General features: G+C 49.2%; 1 protein-coding gene across 3 annotated transcripts in view; it reads left to right on the top strand.

Moving 5' to 3' along the window:
* LOC107393594 (leucine-rich repeat transmembrane neuronal protein 4) overlaps positions 1–12,374 on the top strand; it is a 101,507-nt gene that overhangs the window by 20,749 nt on the left and 68,384 nt on the right. The gene's annotated exons all lie outside the window — the stretch shown is intronic.

Below are 12,374 nucleotides of genomic sequence, written 5' to 3'. Positions count from 1 at the left end.
TGTCCTCAAACATCAGCTGGAGGGGAGCAGAAACGAGCAGATCTGATGGGCTTGCAGTTTAGTTTCCAGCAGTTCCGTGGGCTCAACTTGGCACTTAGAGCTTCCGCGTGCTCAAGTTGTCGGAGCGTTGACAAGCGTGTCCTTACCGCCAGGTATCCTGGGCAAAAGAACGAGGTTTCTTTGTCTCATTCATGATTTATAGTCTTTGAAGTCGCGGGAAAGCTTCAAGCTCCCGCCTCCCGCACATGCGCAGAACGTGTTTCTGGTATTAGGCGGTGACATCATCCCAATGCTTCCGTGTGCAAAGCATCATGGGAAATGAAGTTTCTTGGCGCTGATGTGATTATTTGCTTTTCAGAGCAATTTAAGCACAGTCATTTTGGAGAAAATCACTGCATAGTAATTTCCTCATGAGGTCAGACCCTCAACATTCCCCCTTTTGGTTTCGGGGATCGCGCCCAAAGCTCGATCGTCGGAAGCACAGATGGGTTTGTTCCTCATGAACGTAGGTCGACTTGATTGTCGGAAGCACAGGTGGGTTTGTCCCTTAGGACGTTGGTCTCCTTGGACGCCTTTGTCTTTGGTCTTTGTCTTGGATCCTGGCGCCTTTGGTCTTTGATCCTGGTCAGGCACAAAGAGGATAGGAAACGGGATAGTCCCCAACGCGCATAACGAGAAGAAGCCACTCACGCAGGTGGTACGCAATGATGATGTCGTCCATGCGAGAGGTAGTAGTGTAGAAGGAGGAAGGTCGGTGGGCGGTTAACTCCACGAGTGGACACAAAGGCATCTCACCGCCGGCCATACAGTTCAGTTTATGGAGCACGCGGTGATGTACGAGGTCCATAGTTCGCAAACGCGCATTGACCTATGTGGTCCCAAGATTCCCCCCTTTTTTGGTCCAAAGGGTGGATCAGGACAGTCTTTGGGCTAAAACAAGGACCATAAAACTAAGAGGTACTACAATGTGCTGGTGCGTCAGACAGAGTCATTGCCAGACTGAGCTGGGCCGGCACATAACCACTAGTCAATATGTGACCAAGTAAGAAACAAAAATACAGAAAACCCAAAAAAAAAACATGTAACATATAACATCCAAGAAAATTCATAGCAACCTTGAGGTCTCATAAAATACATTCTTAGGTCATACATTCAGTGTGTAGCTTATAAAGAATGTGACATAATGCAACACTCAGATAAAAATGTGAGGTAGACTAAAGTGAGAACTACTCTTAGGGTTACAAAATAACAAAGAAAATGTTGCTCACCCCCTTTAGACAGGTGTGGTACATTCACGCTTGGAGTCTCCCCGAACACGGTTACGAGGCACACCGTAGGTGAGCAAGTGCATCTTATCTTGGAGTTTCTTAACACGCCTGTAGGCGGAATAAGCTATCACGGCCGTGATGAGCCATCCCATCCCCAGGGCGACCAATGTGCAGATTAAGGTGGTATAATCTGTGTCGATGTAGCGTCTTGGGTATCTATTCATGGGCGTCAAAGTAAGTTCACGCTGGGTTTGTGTGAACTTAACGAGTTTGGTTCCTTCAATCAGTAATTGTTGGTCAATTTCTAAATCAAAGGCAAAGTTATAACCCTGGAAAGCGTCCATGATCTCAATCTCTGAGTCATGCTGTTCGAGGTTGAGATGATGGAGTGCCAGGTTTCTAGTTCAAGGTGGAAATGCCTACCGTCCTTTCAAATACCAATGTTAGCATCGACCTAAACCTATAGATGTGAGGTGTCTCAATTATGGGAACATGTAACAGGAAACCGAGTTCTAATTTTCTGCATCAACGTGAATGGAAATTGCACTACCTAGGCTGTACGCTAGGTGGATTTGTGAAAGGTGCACAGTAGAGGGGTAGCAGCTGTCAAGCTAACTTTGAGCAGGTCCAGTGGTACCAAGTACGGGGAAATACGACTTTCAACCAAGCTGTCCAGCGTGGAACTTACTTCCCTGAGCAGGTCCTACATCAAATCTCTCACCACTCGTGTGTACACAATATCCTGAGGTATGGTTTCAGACAAAGTCTTGATTGCACGTAGAGATTCATTAATCAGAGCAGAATGTAGGTTGACAGTTACAAGAGTACCCTGTAAGGTTTTAGTAAGTACTTCCTGTTAGCGTTCTAGGAGGAGTTTCTCTTGGTTAGTGAAAATGACGGCGGGGGGGGGGGGCTTGGTTCTTTGTCGGTTAGTACATGTTAGTGGGTTAAACGTGCACTTCCCCCCCTTTCCATTTCCATGCATAGAACTATGTCGAGACTACGTCTACCTCCTGCGGGGAGTCTGGTCTCTGTACCCGCGGGGATGGTTTGACGTAGGGTTTGATTTGGTTTGCATGCACCCATTTGAAGACAGGCTCCTGTCTCGCTTTGGTGATGCGTAACCTGTATGCAACTGGAGAGAGTTTTGCCACGATCTCAAATGGTCCTGACCAGCAGGGCAGGAACTTCTTAGCTTTGCGTGCCGGTTGGGCGAACCGAAAGTAGAATACTTTGTCACCCACCTCGTATTCGCGGCTGGTTGTCTTTTGGTCGTAGTAGGCTTTAGCGCCTTCTACGTTGGTCTCCAGTTTCTTCTGAGCGTGCGCGAACGTAGCTCTGAGGTGTGTTTTCAAGTCTGCCACATACTGATGAGCGGTATAGGCAGTGGCAACACTGACATCCTCTGGGTGATACAGGAGGTGCAGTGGTAGAGTCATCAGTCTGCCGGTCATCATCTCAAAAGGCGTAACCCCTGTGGATCGCTGGGGAGTGGACCGTATGGCCATCAGGACCAGAGGGAGCTTGACGTCCCAGTCCTTCCCCGTGGAGCAGACGCACTTTTTGAGCATGGAGACGACCGTGCGGTTCATCCGTTCGACCTGTCCGGATGACTGTGGGTGATAGGGGAGGTGGAATCTCACTTCCACTCCCAGAAGTTCAAACAGGGACGTCATTACACTGGATGTGAAATGAGTTCCCCGGTCAGAGTCAATGCAGAGTGGAAGTCCCCATCGACTGAAAACGTGGTTAATCAGCAGTACAGCGGTTGTGACGGCTGTATCGTTTGGCGCTGGAAGGCATTCCACCCACTTTGTGAAACTGCAAGTTACAGTTAGCATATATTTGTTTCCTCTTGCCGATTTGGGAACCGGTCCAACCCAGTCGATCTGCAGGTGGGACCAAGGGAAGGTTATTCCCCTGCGTTGCAGTGGTGCTCTAGCAAGCGGCTGGGAGGGTTGAAACTGGGCACAGACGAGGCAGCCTTGGACATAGCTGTGTACGTCCTTGGACATCGACGGCCAATATGCTACTTCTGTCAGTGACGCGAGGGTAGCTTTTGCTCCGCGGTGACCTCCAACCGGAGTGTCGTGGGCGTAGGCAAGCATGACTCCTCTGTGGTCAAGTGGAACAACCCAGCGTGGTGGGCTGTGATCGTCACGCATGTAAACTAACAAATCGTTTTGTAGTTTCAGGTGCGCGAGTTGACGATGCAGGGTTACCAAATCTCGGCTTGCGCCAGTAGGTGGTGACGGTTGTTCAGGCATCGGGCCCTTTTGGAGAAGCTCGCGGATGAGCTTCAGGTCAGGATCTTGTTCCTGCATGGTGACTAGGTCCGCGTCCTGTGGTTTTCTGCCTAGAAACACGGGTACCTCAACGGTCCGAGGTTCGTCTGCCTGGCTAGCATGGCGACGAGTAATCGCGCAGACCTCGTGAACGGCCTTGGGTGGAAGCCACTCGTCTTTGAATTCCCAACAGGTTCCCTGGTCAGCACCGAGCTTAGCAAGGCGGTCAGCTTCGTCATTACCATCTTTCTCCGGACCTAGGGTCCTGGAGTGACCTTTGACCTTTTTCCAGTAGACCATTATGCCTTTCTCAGTGGTGAGCAGATCACACGCTAGGAATAACTCCGAGTGTTTCACGTCTCTGTTCCTGGCGTTTTTCATGTTGTTCTCCTTCCACATGGGGAAGTGAGAGATGAAGCTGTGTCTAGCGTAGTTTGAATCAGAGCAAAGGACGATTTGAGTGATGTCCAAGGCTGCCGCCTGCTGGAGGGTTATCAACACTGCAGCAATTTCGGCGTACTGACTAGACTTTTGGCCCAACCGGTAGTGATTTGGTTGCTTAGTGTCACAGTCCACCCAAACAACTCCAACCCCAGCACGGAGCTGGCCTTCGTGAAGGTAGGAGCATCCATCAGTGTAAACTTTCGGAAGCCCTTGGCAAACATTCTCATCAAAGTAGCGATGATTGGATGCGGTTGGGTAGACTGCGGCAGGTGTGTCCAGGGGGCCCATGACGGAGTCAGAGTCACAGTGCTGGCAGCCTGCTAGCCCTTGTCCTAGCGCTAGCTTGGTGTTCTGACCATACTTGACCTCAATGTTATATCCTTGGAGCACCATCATCCACGTCGCAATGCGGCTGTTTGACACTCTTCCTTCGCGCAGACGCTGGCTGTTTAGGAAGGTGACAGGCTGATGACACGTTTCAATGATCACTTTCTGTCCACCGATGTAACTACGAAAGTGTTCGACGGCCCAGACTGTAGAGAGGAGAGCTCTCTCGCAGTCTGAGAACTGGAGTTCCACCTTGCTCAGAGGCTTGCTGGCGTATGCCACAACTCTCATGTCCTGATCGTGTTTCTGCTTCAAAGCAGCGCTCAGGCAGTGAGAGGAGAAAGTAGCCTCTATGTAGAACTCTTTATCCTTGTCTGGGTAAGCCAGACAGGGTGCGGACGCCAACTTCTGTTTTAGGAACTGGAAGGAGTGTTCTTGGGGTCTGTCCCACACGAAAGGTGTGTCGTTCTGAAGCAGCTCAGTGAGGGGCCTCGCTATTTCAGCGTACTCCTCAATGAACTGCCTGGAGTAGTTGCAGACTCCGAGGAAGCTCCTGAGTTCGGTCAGATTAGCTGGGGCTTTGATGTCCTGAATGGCTCTAATGCGTCCCGCTTGGGGCTCGACTCCATTAGGGCCAACCAGCAGTCCAACATACTCCACTTTGGTTCGACACCACTGTCCCTTGAGAATCGCCAATTTAGCTCCGGCGTCAGCGAGCTGTTGCAGCACGTGACGGAGTTCGGCCAGGTGCTCCTCGAAGGTTCGACTCCTCATCAAGATGTCATCGACATATATGAGGTTCCCTCTGGAAGCAGCATCTGACATGGCTTTGTGGAGGAAGATGTTGAACTCGGCAGGTGAGTTAGAGTAGCCAAAGGGGCAGCGGTTCCAAGTATATTGGCGATTTCCAAAGGAGAAAGCCAGTTTATACTGGTCCGCCGGCTCAACCTTCATGGTCCAGAAGCCGTTGGCTACGTCAACCGTAGAGAAGAAACGAGCATCTCTGACTCTGGCTAGCTCCTGATCTAAATGGATCATAGGCCACCTGGAGAGAGGTACTTGTTTGTTCAGTGCACGATAGTCTATGGTGAGACGCCATTTCCCAGTCGGTTTCAGAACCGGCCAGATGGGAGAGTTGTAAGTGGAGTTACACTCTCTGATGATGTTTTTCTCCTTCAGCTGATCGAGGATCTCTTGGATCGACTCATAAGCAGCGAGGGGAATCTTGTACTGACGTACAAAAGTAGGAGGGGCATTCGGGTTCGTTGGAATGCGAACCGTGTGCAGGTTTGTGAGTCCACAGTCCAGGGAGTCCCTGGATAAGACGGACTGAAACTCATAGAACAGGCTTCTAAGCTCTGCTCTCTGCTCCTCTGACTCCAGCGCATCCGCTTTGTCAAGCTGCTGGCTGACTTCGGCCTCGAAGCCGTCATAAGGTTCAGAGGAGGAGGGTCTCTGGTGTTCCGGGCTTTCAGCCGGTGACTCAGAGGGTTGAGTACTTATTGCAAAAACCGTTAGACACTGACCACCGTCAGTATCTAAGGTTGCACTGCAAATGGGTTCCTCAGGAAGGGCTTCATGCCGCTTGATGGTAATCATTTGTGAAGGGAAAGTACTGAATGTGTCTACACCAACCTGTCTGTCGTTCAAGAACAACGGAAGTTGTCCGTACACGGGGACTGACAGTTCGAAGTCATGGAATGAGCTATCTATCAGCATGCCCAAGGGCTTTCCTGCCGGCATGTGGATAGGACTCCGGGTCGGATTTTCGACCAACAAGTAGGCAGAACGATTGTTCAGCTCCAAGAGTGGCGTGCCACAGACGGCTAAGTTGAGCTCCAAGAAGTGTGGTGATGGCTGGAAGAAGGCCTGTGTGCCTGGCAGCTTCTGATGCTTCATCAGAGTCAGACGAACAGGCACTCCTTTGACCAGTGGGGGCAGAACCGTGCTGGCCTCAACCACTGCACGGCAGGCCTGTGGAATGGTCTGTCCGGACAGCAAGTGTTCACGGCCTTCTGAGCGAGGCTCAGAGGAAGGTGTGGCCCGGGCCCAAAGGACTTGATTGCAAGTGTCCAGCTGGGCACCTAGTCGAACCAGCAGATCTGCTCCAATGAGTGCAGGTGGATCAAGCTGTGGTATGATGCTGAATGTATGTGTGAGCTGTCTTGCTCCAAGTTGGATAGTCAGAGAGCAGACCTCTGGCGCTTTCAGGAGCCTCTGCGGCCAAGTAGGTGACAAGAGCCGATGGCTACGTGTCACACTGACCAGAAGGGGGTCCTTCTGATGCAGGTGTTCAAACGTCTGCTGGCTGATGGCTGACTTTTCAGACCAAAGAGCAAGGCGAGCATCTGAGATGTGGGTGCAGTTGATGGTAAGACCACCAACTATGTGTGGTGCATATGGCTGCAGGCTGACGTTCTTCAGCGAGCAGAGAAAAGATGAATGTGTGCGGAACGGAGTTCCAGGAGCGGTTTCATGCCTTTGCAGGCGGACATCGTCTGTGGGAGCTGTAGGGAGGGGCATGACCTTGGAACAAGGGTTTTGCTGCTCACTTATGCTGACTTCAAGAATGGAGGATGGTCGGCTGCTATCCGGGTTCCAGGGCTTAGGTGTGTCCACCTGGGCCCACAGTTGACCCTTCTGACAGTCGATGAGGGGAGCTAGACGTTCAAGCAGGTCCTGACCAACGAGAAGTGGTTCAGTGTCTAGCTGGCAGACATAAAACGGGTGAACCAGAGTCATGTCTTGGAAGGTGATGTCCAGCCACGCCCGGTGAGTGATACACTCCCGGGTCTGGGTGTAGCTGGTGATTTTCAGGTCACAAGGTTCAACCTGGACTGGTTTCCCGAGCGACCGCATGGTGTCAGACACGCGATGGAACAGTGTGGAGCACATCAGGGTGATTTCTGAGCCGGTATCCAGCAGAGCATCAACTTGTATGCATCCACCTAGATTGGTGCTACAGTACAAACGGCGAGCATGATCATGGTTTGTTAAGTCACCAAGGAACTTCAGAAATTTAGTATCAGGTTTCTCTGGGGGGTAGATTTCAGGAGACTCCTGTGATCTACCAGTAGTGTTCCCCCAGCTGATCAGGTAGGTCCTGGCCACGCTGGGAGGTTGAGCCACGCCTAGTCATGCGGACGTTGGCTCTGGGTCTGGCTTCTTAGAAGCAGACTTTGGTGCAGAGGTCTCATCTGCAGATCTCAGCTGTTCCTTCTGTTTAGCTAGGAACTGCTGAAACATCTCCTGGAGGTCGGCTTTGGTCAAGTACTCACCTGCGGACTTGTGTTCGGGACCTACCTGTGGGCGGTGCTCCTTAAACCTTCCACTGTTCCGACCTGCCTGCCGTTGGTTTTGGTTGGGCCACTTCCTGTCTGATTGTCCAGACCTAGGCGGCCAATCAGCACCCCCCTTCCCCTGTCGAGGAGATTGGGACTGCTCTTGCGGTTTAGCAGGTCTAGGTTTAGCAGATTTTGGCTTAGTGGGTGGAGCTTCTGTGCCTTCGAGCTCCAAACGCGGCTCGGCGTCGGGAGCTAGGTGCATAACGCGGTGATGTGCGTCAGGCTTTTGGGGCTTTCCGCCGGCTTCCCAAGCCTGTTGAGCGTATCTCCTAATCTCCTGAGTTGTCAGTTTTTTCATCCGACAATACATTGAGACTTCGGAGCGAACACACTCGTGCAGGTTGTGAATGAACAGGGATCTGAAGGCAGGGTCTTCCTCGAGCCCAGGGCCGTTTCGACCTTGGAAATAAGCACTTTTGAGTCGGCGATAATACTCTCTGGGGGGTTCGTTCCTCCCGTGTTTGATGGAGAAGGCCCCCATTGTAGCTGACGCAGAGTCTGCATACGTGGCGTATTCATCTCTCAACGCTCGGCAGAGCGAGGAGTACCGATCTCGAATGTCAGATGGTAGAGTTTCCATGAAACCGTGCACCGTTCTAGATGTGGTTTTCCAAATTAGCTTGAGCTTTTCCCTTGAAGAGGGTGCTGGAAGATCAAGCAGACAACGTTCTATCTCCCTGAGATAATCGTCGACATTGGATTCATTGGTGTTAGGATCAAAACGTTCTACGTCTTTAGCTAGCGATTCAATTTGACGTACACGGAGCCCTGACTCACGGTACGGCGCGTCATCCTCTGACTCTGACCCACGGTCTGTCTCAGAAGGCGCTGGATATCGCTGGTGTGCTCTGGGCTCCCAATGTTGACTCCTGGGGCCCAAATCGGGGTTCGGCATGTTGTGGCGGGCTGCTGGCACGTCACGTGGGTGTCTTGGGAGGTCCTCCTCCCGGGGCACGTCTGCGTAGTGCAGCCTGCGTCTTTCAACTGGGGCTTCTGCGTAATACGCTCTGTCCGGGTACGGACTGGCGTATGATGCTTGGTCATGCAGCTGGTTATCGGCATGCCGAATACCGGAGTAGCTAGGATGGGTGGATGGTTGAGGTGCAGCTTGGGGTGCATAACCCCAATCGGCACCTTGCACCCTTCGTGGACTGGGGGAGCGGTCTAAATAGAGGTGCCGCTCAGCTGGTCGACTTCTCACTGATTGAGAAGGCCGTGAAGATGAGGGTCCAACCTGGGATTCGAGGGTGAACTGCTCTCGGCCCCTAGGTGGTCCTGAATGCCCTATAGTGTGTGTAGGGAACGGGGCCGAAGGTTGGAACAGATGAGCTTCATCTCTCCCCTGCGGCGTGCGTCCGTCCAGAGAGTCCTGGTGTTTCCCCCCTTCCCACTGTCTGTTGTCATCAGCAGAGGGGGGCGGGGTCTCCTCCCCATCTTCCCCAGAATCGGTGCGGGTGTCGTCTTCCTCGATCAGCCTTCCATTTCGCTGTTTTTCAGCTAGCATACTCTGGAGGTTCATGATCTTCTGACCACGTTGGAGTCCTCTCTGATAGAGGATCAGGGCTAACTTAGCTAAGTGAACCTGGATTGGTTTTGTACCATCCGGGTTTTCTATTTGATCAATTACAGCTTCTAGCTCGACGCTACGCTGTTCTTCAGTGAAATCCCTAGAAGGGTAGTCGGGTTCTCGAGCAACCGCGACCAGTTTGGACAATATTTGTCCAGAAAGTAGGCCAGGTTCATAGTCGTGGGCCGCAGCGCCACCTGGTTGCTGGGAGTTGGTCAGTTCACTACTCTGTCCCTCCATTTTTAACAACCGAACCAAAAATAGCCTAGTAGAGCTTCTGCAGATAGCTCAAGGCTGCACCTTTGGCAGCAACTGCTAGCTTTGTAGCAGAAAAACACTAAATTAACCTTTGTGCGCACAGGTTTTAGCGTTTTAAGATTGCACGGAATGCCGTGACTGACGCTTAAAATACTATTCCTTTCAGTATTTTAGCAAAAGCTGGTGCGTTGCCGTAGCAACGTCTTACAACACTTGCAGTGTTAAATATGCTAGTTATTCCTTCAGAATATTAGCAAACAAGGTGTTATCAGTCTTTGAGTGAAGGTTTCAGTTAGTTATAATAGCCACTGTGAGTTAAAGTCGCTAAATTAGCAGTTAATTTTAGCCTAAAAGGGTTAGTCAGAATTACTTACACGCTGCACCTTTAATGAGGAACTGAATTTTAACCTAAAAGGTTAGCCAGAATTAATTACACGTTGCACCTTTAAGGAAAAACTGAATTTTAACCTAAAAGGTTAGCCAGAATTAATTACACGTTGCACCTTTAAGGAAAAGCTGAATTTTAACCTAAAAGGTTAACCAGAATTAATTTACACGTTGCACCTTTAAAGAAGCACTGAGTTACTGGTGAGAGTTCGATGCAGCTTCCTGATCAGCGAAATCAGCACCACTCTGTTGCTGGTTCAAGGCTGAACAACGGATTATTTTTAATTCAAGCTCTTTGGATTTATTTGTTTGTTTGTGCCGGATAGAAATCTCTGTGTATCCAAGCCTCACACGGCCGCACCAATAAAATGTTGGGGTTATTAGGAGCGAACAATTAGTAAGCTTCAACTTACTTTTGGATTCTTCAATAAATTCTGTAAATATGGGAATATTTACTGATTTATTAATTAATTAAGATATTCTTAGATATACGGGGCACCATTCCCCTTCAACCGGGGAAAAATTGAATCCAAAACTCTTATCAGTCTTTCTTGAAGTTCGTAGAATCCTTGGAGCAGAGACTTCTCTTCGACACAACAAAGCTACTGGAGACGAAAATCTGAATTTTATAACGTTTAATTAACAATTTGTCAAATGAATAAACAGTGGCATAAATGAATAATAACCATGTGATATAATAAAAGGATGTATATTCAAAATAATGTTCAAGGTGTTTTGTGTGTATGTATGTGTGTGTGTGTTTCTAAAATGGAGTCTGTATGCAAGATGGCTGACCCCTTTGTCTGGCTAAAGTGTGAGTGGCAACTTGCACTTTAACTTCCAAAGCACTTAGAATCAGTAGTAACTTAACCTTAAATCACTCAAAACATTTCAAAGGATCATGAAACAACACAAAAGATTAATCACAAGTTAATATCCTTAGTTTATCAGCCTGGCCATGGCCGAAACATTTAAAGATACCAAACAATGATTAATAAGCAGTTTATTCTTTCAAAATGACCCGAAGGACGAATTGGGAGCGAAAGAGGAAAACACGAAGTTACTTTTAAGCAATAGACGCGGTTTATTGCTTATTCTGGACTATAGAGGAAACGGGAGAAGGAAAGAATGAGAGAAAGAGATGAGTTTTTGATCACCAGAGGAGCGAGGCGTCCCTCCCCCTTTTGATTTGACGGTTCTCCGTGTTTCTCCGCAGTTTTCAGCGTCATCCGTCGGTTTGATGCTTTCTCCGTTGTTTGGCGTTCACGAGTGTTTCTCCACGGGCTGGACAGAGACAGCAAAGTTTCTTTCTGTGCTGAGTTATAACTTACAGCGTGCTTGATGGAGTTGTTGCTTTCCTCCGCAGTTCTGTGTCCTCAAACATCAGCTGGAGGGGAGCAGAAACGAGCAGATCTGATGGGCTTGCAGTTTAGTTTCCAGCAGTTCCGTGGGCTCAACTTGGCACTTAGAGCTTCCGCGTGCTCAAGTTGTCGGAGCGTTGACAAGCGTGTCCTTACCGCCAGGTATCCTGGGCAAAAGAACGAGGTTTCTTTGTCTCATTCATGATTTATAGTCTTTGAAGTCGCGGGAAAGCTTCAAGCTCCCGCCTCCCGCACATGCGCAGAACGTGTTTCTGGTATTAGGCGGTGACATCATCCCAATGCTTCCGTGTGCAAAGCATCATGGGAAATGAAGTTTCTTGGCGCTGATGTGATTATTTGCTTTTCAGAGCAATTTAAGCACAGTCATTTTGGAGAAAATCACTGCATAGTAATTTCCTCATGAGGTCAGACCCTCAACACATCTTACAGAGTGAGGGGACAGTAATGTGTATCCCAACCCTCCCTAAGACATCAGGACAAAAAGGGCTTTATCGTTTAGCCACAGCACCTCAGTCACTCTGACTGATCAGTAAATGAATTAGTCTGGTTGTTGCCATTTGAAATATGATTATCAACAGATCAAACTGAATGTTAATGATTCTCATGTGTTCAGCATCTCTGTTTTTGTGTTAGAAAGCAGATTCGTTTAGTTTTCATGTAAATAGAAATCAAAATCTTTGTTTCTTAGATTTTTAAAGAATCCTTGTAACTGTGTGGCCTAATTTAGCTTTTACCTGGGATGGTGAGTGAAAATACTTGAAAAAAATAACAAAATGCTTGACTACTTCTACAAGGTATGTATTGAACTAAATGTTCTGCATGTAGAGGGAAACCCAGACACTGCATCTCCCACAAAACACTCCCCAGCTTATCTCAAAACAGGGAGGATATGTAATCGCTTTAGGGAGTGCTGGGTCTGTTTCAGGACCATCACCATGTGGGAAGGGCTTAGAGAATTCCAGAAGAAGGTGACTCTTTTCTGCGATGGCGAGCCACAGCTCTACTTGGATTCCTCAAGTGGAGCTCCCCTCACCTTGTCTTTAAGGCCCGGTTCAGGAATTTTTAACTGTTGGACATTTTCCAAAGCATGAGAGACCACATGTGTGGGGATA

Source organism: Nothobranchius furzeri, chromosome 17 (assembly GCF_043380555.1).
Source record: "Nothobranchius furzeri strain GRZ-AD chromosome 17, NfurGRZ-RIMD1, whole genome shotgun sequence".
Classification (NCBI taxonomy): Eukaryota; Metazoa; Chordata; class Actinopteri; order Cyprinodontiformes; family Nothobranchiidae; genus Nothobranchius; species Nothobranchius furzeri.
The sequence above is the reverse complement of the archived record's forward strand: the minus strand, read 5'-3'. Positions and strand labels throughout refer to the sequence as shown.